Source organism: Corvus moneduloides, chromosome 3 (assembly GCF_009650955.1).
Source record: "Corvus moneduloides isolate bCorMon1 chromosome 3, bCorMon1.pri, whole genome shotgun sequence".
In the NCBI taxonomy this organism is placed as follows: Eukaryota; Metazoa; Chordata; class Aves; order Passeriformes; family Corvidae; genus Corvus; species Corvus moneduloides.
In genome coordinates, this window is record NC_045478.1 from 50,105,810 (window position 1) to 50,116,286 (window position 10,477).

The following is a 10,477-nucleotide window of genomic DNA, read 5'->3' on the forward strand; positions in this document are numbered from 1 at the left end:
GAGGAGAAACAGTTTCTGCTCTTCTGAGTCATGGTTTAGGAGTCTTATGAATTTTAAAAGCATAGTGGGAACTGTCAGAACTACCTTATCTCCACTGGCAATTTCTAGTTGCTCTCAGTGTTGTATGGTTACTCACACAAATGTATGGAGTCGGGAGTGCTGGAAGGAAAGAGGTTGCCTGCTGGGGAACGAACTCCTTAAAAACTTAGTTTTGTCACAGGACCTGGGGTGAAGTAGTTTTCCTGTCTTAATGGTGTTTGGACAAATGGAGTATGGTATGAAGTGTACTCACTCTCCTGACTTTTTGGAGGGAAGCCAAGCATCCACCAGGGTCTACAGTGATTGATAATATGGACTAAAATTACTAAGGTATATTATTAATTTATATGTTAATGGCAAGAGTCTAAATGAAAGAGGCAAAAAGAAGGTTTGCTTTATCTCATTCTTGTCAGCTTTTCCAAGCATTATTTTGGTGGCTCATAGTTTTAATAACTACTCAGTACCACTCAGAACAGTGACCCTTTTAACTCATTAATGTTTGTCCTCATGTGGCTAACAATTTGTCCCTTAAAGTGGAGTTTGCTGTCCACACATATGAAAAATGCTACTACCACTTCACAGCATCTTACTCTGATTATTGCATGTTTTTATGTTCATCCCAAGAGCTGAATTTTAATGACTATATAAGACATTCCTTTCTGATACCTACAAGCAACAGGTCATGTCATGGTGAGTTTTATTTGGGTATGTTTTTCATCTTGATTAATGTTTGTAAATTAGAAAATTAAAACATATAATTGATTTTATGATCTTTTTGACAGTGTATTGAAAGAGCCGAGCTTCCACTGGTCCTTCATTTCACAGTATTTTCTTTTTCAATAACTGTATCCACTGTTGGAAGGATGCTGATACATTGTAATAGGATGGATGCATCTGAATATTGAAATACATTAAAGCCCTTCTCTCTATTTTTTGCCTAAATAGCTCTTGCAAATTTTTGTCTCATATATATGTATACACACACTCACACACATATTATATACACTCTGCCATATGAAAATATATCCCTATTTCTGTGAGAGTTTTCAGTCTATAACAAATTGTTGACCTAATTTTCATTTTATTTTAACTTACTTTTAATAGCTGTTCCTGTATTTATTCAGTGTAAATGTATCCAAGCTTCTAATCTTGCAAATTCAAAAGACTTTGGAGTTAATGAGAAAGTTGGAAAAACTATAGTTTTACACAGCTTCCTTGCAAAGTAACCTAGAGACATTAAAATAAATGTTTGAGCACAGAAGGAAATTTGTCTTTTCAACTTGCCTCACAACTAATTACTCTGAAAGACAAAAATAAAACTATTCACCACAGTTCTGTGAACTAAGTTAATTTTTTAAGGTATTAATGTGTTACACTGAAACAGCATGATAAAAATAGTAGCATTGTGTTCTGATGAATAAAGATGACTTCTGAGTGAGGGTTGGATTGAGTCTCATGACTAATTTCAGGCATCTGAAGGCACCCAAGTGAGACTCTATAGTGGGACTTCCTCTTTTCCCTTTGGCTATCCCCAGGGAAGCATTCAGGCTATGTCGGCCTCTCTGTGAAGTCAGTGATGAGATAGACACCTCTGGATGGCAATTTAGCACATTAAAGATAAATAAAGATAGATGTTTAAGATACAAGAAAAATAATTATCCTTTGGAGGTATTTCTCTCATTTCACTATTAAAGACAAATCCTGTATGATTTTAATTGTTAGTTGAACTTTTTTCCCAGGAAACTGCCCCACTTGTTTTCTTGCAGTGTAATGGCTTGTTCAGCTCCATCCAGAAAAAAACCCAGTGTAACTACAAAACAGAGCAAGCTCAGGAAAAAGATTCATTTTTCCACTAATTTAATTTTCGGCACTAATTCTATAACATAACATTTTATTTTTAATTCACTATTTCCAGGTCTTGCATCTGAAGCTCCTGGAATAGAACTTTTCTGAGTCTTAAAATGGGAGTATTAGCCTATACAGCCTCTGAGTTTTAAGGGTCTTGCTGTGTCCTTTATGTTGCTATTAACCTCTTTTCACATATTACTTGACTGGCAGTTTTCATATTTATCATTACTCTAGGTATTACCTCCTATTCCAAGGTAAACCTTTATTAACTTTGCTAAAATTGCTGTTCTTTCATTATTTGCATGTGTGTGTATATATATATATACAAAGATAAAACTGAAATACCTTATTTCTTTTAGATTTCTTAACATATTGCTATTAAACACAGTATCAGCAAATTAGGGCTTTGTGGTCAAAGCTTCTGTTGTTTTAATTGTACAGTTTGAAAAACATGAATCTCTTCTGACAAAAAAGTTCATCACCTGTGAAAGAAATAGATGATGAATTATTCAGTCTTTCTTACTAAGATCATTGTAGGTGTATTCCCCACTGTACAGATTGTAGATAATTCTACTTTAAAATTCCCACAAGATGAAATTTTTTTCCTATCTTAGTGGCCAAGATTACTTTCTCTTCAAGTTCATTATCAGAGTTAGCCCTTTGAACCCACTTTTAGTAGTATCATATGTTGATGATATGTTTGGATATTCTGAGAAAAAGGAAATTCCACTCTGATGAATCATGTATCTTGTCTCGTATTTCCAAAGGAAAAAAAAAAAGACAAAAAAAAGACAAGAGAGTGTTATAATACTGCTATATTTCAGAAGACTATGCTAATCCCACTTCTAATGTTATAGATATAACTTGATTCAGTCTCTCAGAGCAAAGCAAGCTGACACATTCAAGTACTGCATGGATGCACTGATGGGATGCTCAGGAGCACTAATACTTTTTTATCTGTACTTTGTGCATTACAATCTCTTGTTTCAGATATATAAATACTTAGAGCTGTCTGCTACTCTATCCAAATGCAGATAATTTTATAGTGGTTTCAGTCCATTTTGTGTAGGAGGGATGTATTTCTTTATTAAATATAATCTTGACTGACTACCAATAATGGCTGAGTATTAATTTTAATATGAAACCCCTATACAGTTTGAAGCCAGCAAATATTTTCTCTGATGTTGAGCCAGATTTTATGCTATTTTTTTTTTTCAGTGACACTTTGCGTGATCATGAACTGTAGGCCAGTTTTACAGGAAGGTCTTAAACTTTGAGTTTAATATTTAACTATTATCTAACAAGGCCCTAATATGTATACTCCTGATGCTGTTTGAAGTATCACACTGCTGGAAGTTATGGCACAGGACCCAGAGGAGTGCTACCTCCTTCTGAAATGGCAACTCGAACCCAAGCAAGCTTTCCTAAAATGCCTAAAATTCCACTGGACATCTATGTGTAGCCACCCAGATTTCTCCCTGTCATGGCTGGCTATCCTTTCAGTCTGAAGAGTTGATCCCATAAAAATGTTATGAATTTTGTGATGGGGCAAAAGGAGGAAGATGGGTTATAACTTGAGAAGCTGTAGGGATAGCTAGTTTTCATAACTTGGTTTAAGTGTTTCAGCACATGCTTCCAACTTGTAGCACACATATATTTTTTTTTAAGTTAGAAGAAAAGCACAGGAAATAGTGAAATAAAATACATCTGAATCAAAAAATTAAACATTTTTATTATCAGTGGCTTGAGAGGGACTGCACAGTTTTAGGATTGGTTCTTAAAAATATCTAAACCCAAAATAGGCTGTTTGCTTTACCTACTCACATGTGTCTTTTCATGTGGATTAATTTTTACTTGACTTACTGTAAACCTCATTTTTCCTTAGTAAGCACTTTCCACAAAAAAGTTTCCAGATGATTTTCTATTTCTTTCCTATTCATTGCCAGATGTGCATATATCAGTGATTGCTATTACGGGCCTGAGTTTCCAGAATAAGTTACTTATGAATTATAATTTTGTAGTTTTATTGTCTATTTTTCCTGGACCAAATTCTCAGCTGATGTCAGTCATGTAGCTTCCTGATTTCACTGGTGCTGTTTGACAGGCTGGACCATTTGAAGAGGTGTCATTTGAGGACCTGGTTTTCCCTACGTGTCACCAACCACACACTGCTATAGAGGGTAGTTATGCATATTCCGAACTGAATTAAGGTGCTGATACTACAGGACGGTTATAGACATACTCAAGTTTTATGAGGCTTTAAGTGTGGCCATGTAGGTAATGCTACTTACCATTAAGTAGGTGTTATAGTGTTCTGCAGAGCATGAACTAAATACATTTGTTTAGAAGCTCATAAACTCTCCTAATACCCCCTAACCGGGCAGTAAATACAAATAGTATGTAAAGTACAAGTACTAGCATAAACAGAGAAGGTACTGTTAAAAATAAAGGTCTGCTTTAAAGAACGGATTGAAAGTGTGCTTTGCCATCCTGACAATTTCCCTGCTACCAATGAAGTAGTTGAGTGCTGAGTGAATGGAATAATATCTAAAACCCAAGGAAATATCTTAAACAGCTTGCGGAAGATCCCAACACAATAGTGAGTTTTGTAATGCATCTTCTGGAAGTAAAATAACCCAAAAAGTGACATAGGGAAGGTCAGTGGTCCTCCAGGCCTTAATACCATCCTTAAAAGTGAAGTTGATGCATCATTATCAATGTCTTGTTCAACACTTGCACTGACCTAAAAAGCCTAGAACATGTAAGTTTTGAAAAAAGCAGCCTAAAATCCAATAAAGAGAGCACAGGCCACGTATTAGAAACTGAATGGAATATGCAAGACCACGCAGAAAATATCACCTGGATAACAATAAGTTCTTCATCTTCTCTTTGTTCCCTGTATTCCCAAAATTTTTGTTCAAGGCTCTGGACTCCAGTAAACTACAAAATGTACAAAGAGAAGGAAAAAGAGCTGTTATCTAAAAGCATCCCGGGAAAAAAAATAAGCAGTATTTCTGAGGAACTCTAAAGGTGATTTTGTTTAATCCTTTGGTCATTGTAAGCATTTTGAATTCTGATTACTCCAGCAGTAGTTAAATGAGGCCAAATAATGGTTCGATTGTATTTATAACAAAACATTCTCTTCAAACCAGAAAAACTCAGAAATAGTGAAATAAGGATTAATCTGGATTCCACCTAGCACTTCTGGCTCATCATTATAAAACTTAGAGTGCTATTAATTCAAGTTTTACTACTGACATTGGCAAGTATTGGTTTGTAACAGATGCTGTTTATTTTTATCATTGCTCATAAAGTTTATAAGGTATTTAAATTTTTAAAACAGATACTTCTTGAAGAAAGTATTTTTCAGCAAATGATCAGGAATAGGAAATCAGGTTTAAAAGAAGGACCACTGGTATGGAAGGTGTGACTCTTCCCATGTTACTTACACATGGACTATACCCCAAGCACTTCCCTCTAGTCACTTTCCAATGTTTGCTCCCATTTGTGAAAGCACTGATTAACTACTGTCATATTTATTAAAATTTAACTTGTTTGTTTCCTGGGATAATTTTATTACTCAAGCATATCTTAGCAGATATGACTAAATATTTACACTTGTTATCTATATTAATTTATTTATTGTTAAGAAAATTTCTAGAGCGGGAACTGAACTAGACCAGTGAACAAGCTGTGTCTCATCAATATGTTAAATTATAGATGACATTTTTCATGTAAAATGGACACAAATAACACATAATTTCAATGGCATTATCATCTGTGTTCTAAGATGAAAAACTCAGACCAAAAATCTACGAGTTTCAGTGTTGATGCTAGATTTTTAAAGCTGAAGATAAAAATCCTAGACAAGCTGGATTCAAGCTGGATAAACACCACCTGAAATGTTGTAAAATGCCCACATTAAAAAAAACCCCAACAAACCAACCAATCAACCACCAAAACAAACTAGCCAAGCCAAAACCCCAAACCAACATTTTTTTTTTTTAACAAAATTATAAGTCACTATATTTGGCAGAACTTTGCATCTTTTTGCCTGGAAACAGGATTCCAGAAAATAAAAAAAAAAAGAGAAAAAGGGCTTACTTTTCACAATATGAAAGATTTTATCAAGTGCTATGACAGAACCTATTCCCAGTGAAATTGTTTTCATATCTGCAAAAGGAAGTGTTATTTTATCTGTGCTTTACTTTTGTCTCACTAGAATGCAGTGTGAAATAAATTGTCAGGTCTTTTAACAACTATTTTTATACCAGGTGGTTTAATTTTTTCTTAGCATAAACATGTATTTCTCCACAGAGAGAAAGTATACCAACAGGGTATGTGTTTGAGAGGAAGATAAGTGGAGGATGGAAAAGCCTAAGCTAGTTAAAATTTATAGAAATTTTAGTATCAAAATTGTTAGAGAGCTCATCTTATGTGATAACCTATCTCCCGGGAAATGTTCACTGACTCCTGAAATGCACCTTTCAGTCTTATTATGCAAACAACACAGGACGAGAAAATTCTCATCCTTACCATGATAACCGACAAGATTGAAGTTGTTTAGTCAAATGAAGATTTTGCCTATACCAAAGTACCCCTGTGTTCAAGAATTGAACACACCTAAAGCATTTGACAAATCTACCCACAGGTAAACTTGTTTTCTCTGTAGATGGGCATGACCTGGTTTCAAGAGTCGTACAATAGCAGCAACTCATATTCAATTCAGCACTTGCATTTTTGCATTAGTATTTTTTAATGATAGCATGTCTGATACTTTTACCACCTCAGAAAAGAAGAAAAGATTTCTACATGGATACAAGCACTGTGGAAATGTCCTGCAGGGCTGACCTAAAGAGGCTATGGTGAAAGCGTTCTGGATAACTTCAGACATGAGACTTATGGTACCATGTTTCGAGTGGTACAAAACCTCAATTTAATTTTGTTTTCCTAAGTAAAAAGCCAAAATTGCATTAGATTTTAGTTTTAGACCCTTGACTGATAGAATTGAATCCATTTTTATTCTGAATGATACATTTTTTTCCAATTAACTTCACAGACAAATTAAATTGACACTATTTTAAAAGAGACACATCCCGACTTTCTTTTTGACATCTCAGGTGACATCTCCGTTAAAGTTACTAACTTTTTCACTGAAAGGTATGTTCTTCTGTTAAGTTCACAGAATAGTTTATCGAGATAACATTGTATTACACAAGTGATGAAAACGTTCTTGATTGTAGTGTAAACACATAAATCATTTTTCCTCACCCTGACAAAAAGCCACACAATCACTGTATTCCTGGTTTGTTTTTTTTTTTTTGTGAGTGCTTAGAAGAACTTAAGCCCCTTTCAGTTTAGTTTCTTTCTCTCTGGTAGGCCTCGTGAAACTTTTTATTGTCATACTCTGTCAAGAGTAATTGCAGAACAGACAGGTCTTTAAATTTCTTCTAAAATATACAAGAAATTACATGAAATTAAAACTCTTTCTTATGTGTTACATCTACACATCCTCCCCAAAAATTTCATTTCCAGGATTAAGAGAGTAAGAACAAATCTTGCAGCTTTTCAGTCTGAGAGTAGCAGAAAAGAGAAATATGAAGTGACTTGGCTATAGGATAACCTCATCAGACTGAAAGCAAGAACCCACCACTTGAAGTGTAGTGCAGTTTTACTGCTTATCAGATGTCAGTCACCAGCAGGCCAGCACACCCTTGGCTAAATCACAATCCCCTTAACAGACTATTATTTCATTTGCTGGTGAACTTCAAAGTGAATGTTTCACAGATGATTCTGTGAAGGCTGTCGTTTGACAGCTTTGGTTGCTTCTTTGCAAATGAATCTGTTTCGATTTAGTTTTCTTACATTCTAATTATTTCTTATATCTAGCATCCTCTCTGGAAATAGAAATTTCTCTGACAGTCATAGCCTAAAATCCCTTTAGTGGTCTTATATGAACACACACAAAAGGACAAAATAAAAATAAAGCAGCAAGAAGCTAAAATGATGCACAAAATTCTCTCCTTTGTGTTTCCACGTGCATAACCCACATTTCCCCTTACTGACACTGCCTTAAAAATACAAGTAGGTGAAGAAAAGCAGTGGATAGCCTGCCTTATCACCTAACCTCTACAGCCAGAGATTTAGAGTGGGGAGCTGATAGGTTGTGAGGACCAAAAGATGGCAAAATATCATGAGCAAGGAGACTCCACAGTAAGGTAACTTTTCTCTTGTATTACCTGATCTGTACTGCTCAGTTCCATGTCTCCTGACATATAAATTCATGCTTCATATGCAAGCTATATATCTAGTATATAAAGCCCATAATATTCTACACATATAGATGGAACACACACAAAACACAATATGCATTTACTAATAATTATAGGGTTAATATATACAAAAATATATTTTTCATGCAGCTGTTCAGTTCATGAATTTGCATTTTGTGTAAGAAAAAGTGTCCAATATAAAAAGGTCTGTCCATTTTATTTAATCATAACAGTGTGCTGGGTGGGCATTTTTATCTATTTTTTTTTATAGGACTTTAAACAAAGAGAAAAAAACTATTTGCAATTTTATTTCTTAAGATGGTTAAAGGATTTTCCAGAGTGATCTCATCTAAGCAATCACTCCAAACATCCTTGTTCAGCAATTTTTGTGGTTACATTTTAAAACTGGTTGCCATATTCTCTCACTGCTTTCCCTGTAAAACCATTTAGAGCTTTACCCTCTGATGACTATGACAATTTCACCAATTCCCCACTTTAGTTATTCATGGACTACTTAGGATTCTTTCAGTCACTATTAATTTTCTCCCACTTTTTTCTTATGTTGTATATTTGCAGAATGAAATGATATGTGTACTGAATTGGTAGAAATGCTGTAACAGCCAAGACTCCTGAAGAGCATAATATCTTTTGGCTACAGGAGATGGATAAGCCCAGAATCTCTTTACTGAGTTATGCCTAAACACATACCAAAATATTGGTATCAGTTAACACCACATGAAATATTAAATCCATATTCAAATAAAAAGCTTCAGTTGACTTTTTCTGTGTTTGTTTAGGTAACACTGCTAAAAAGGTCTTATCAACCACACTGATTGTAAATTCATTAATACTTTTTTTCCCAGCCTTGATCTATGACTATAATTTCTTTAGCCTCACACACTATATAATGGACTAGTTGATTGATCTCTGGAAGTGTTACCCTTATCTAAGCTTGGACTCTAATTTTTGTTCAGTGATCTCAGATTTTTATACTAAGATAAGGTTGTTGAAGCCACATATGGTCTAAGAAATGCCTAAAGAATGGTCTGATATTGCAAAGAGAGGGAGTGACAGCTCTGCCTTTTTAGCCAATGCAACCTCTTAATTCTCAGCACATTAAAATCCCTGAAATAAGCCCTTGATCAGAGATCTTTACTCTGTCAGACATTTTCATTTCAAAAACTTTGCCTCTATGTAATAGACTGCGGCATGGGAACTGTGTACATGTGGTGTTTGAAAAAAAATAATTAAATAAGTTTTCCACCAGAATACAGATTTTTCTTTAGAAGCATTGCTTCTGTGCTTCATGGATGTTACAGATTTTTTGGACTTCAGGATAGAAGATGATAGTTCCTGAGCTTTCCCAGCACTGTATTCCAGAGGGTAAATCCAAAGTTCATTCTCTAGGGGAGAAGAGAAACACAGAGAAATGACACAGCTGAATCATATTTTTCAAGACTTGTATCTATTTGTATTTATAGAGATACCTCTATAATATTTCAGATGTCAATCAAATATATTTCCTCTTTAAAAATAATATCTGGTTTTATTATTATTTTAGGCATTTTCTATTTTGACAACAGCAGCATAACAGCTGCAAAAGGAAAGCAAATTTGGGGTAAGGTGAAAACAAAATACCATTATATTAAAAAGCAAGTTTTGTGTCAAAATGTTCTCCTGAATACATTTAGACAATTTAGGTGAGAGAATGACACAACCAGGTGCTTTCTTCTTGTTTGGAGTCTCTGTTCTTGACTAAAATGCACTAAAAAACTCTCTGTTCTACTCTGCACTTGATCCTGACCCAAAAATATGAGCAAAGCTCTTGACTGATATTATTTAAAACTGTCGCCCACATGTGTTTTCATGAAAACCAATAAACTTGTGTTACAAAAATACACAAACTCTTTTGATACCAACATACCATTTTAAAGGTCCATAAAGGTGGTTCAAAAGGACTTACACTACAGCATCTGAACAGGAAAACAAAGTAATTCTTAGTTATTATTTTTACAAAGAAATATAGAATTTAGTTTGCTATTGGTAGAATTCATTACATACACTATAAAAATGAATTAGCATTTACATAACTTCAGATACATTTGTAAATCATCTGTTCCATGTATTTTCAGCAGTTTTATTAATTTTTGTAGAAGTAAAAGCTTATACAGACTCAGAAATCTGCAAAAAGGCACCTGGAAAAATGACACAAAAAGAATGACCATAGAATATTAGATTAGGTAAAAGCTGGGAGCCCTTGTCTTGTTTGTAAGATGTCACCAATAAGAAAGTACCTTCAACCTAGAAGACTCAGCTTC

The 10,477-nt window shown here is 34.5% G+C and overlaps 1 long non-coding RNA gene across 1 annotated transcript; it reads right to left on the reverse strand.

Moving 5' to 3' along the window:
* Positions 1 to 7,193: 7,193 nt before the first annotated feature.
* On the reverse strand, positions 7,194 to 10,212 carry LOC116440595. Its single transcript, XR_004238698.1, has 2 exons — positions 10,084 to 10,212; positions 7,194 to 9,562 (listed from the first exon to the last, which is right to left on the reverse strand). It is a non-coding gene; the product is annotated as an uncharacterized LOC116440595 (long non-coding RNA).
* Between the last annotated feature and the right edge of the window lie 265 nt (positions 10,213 to 10,477).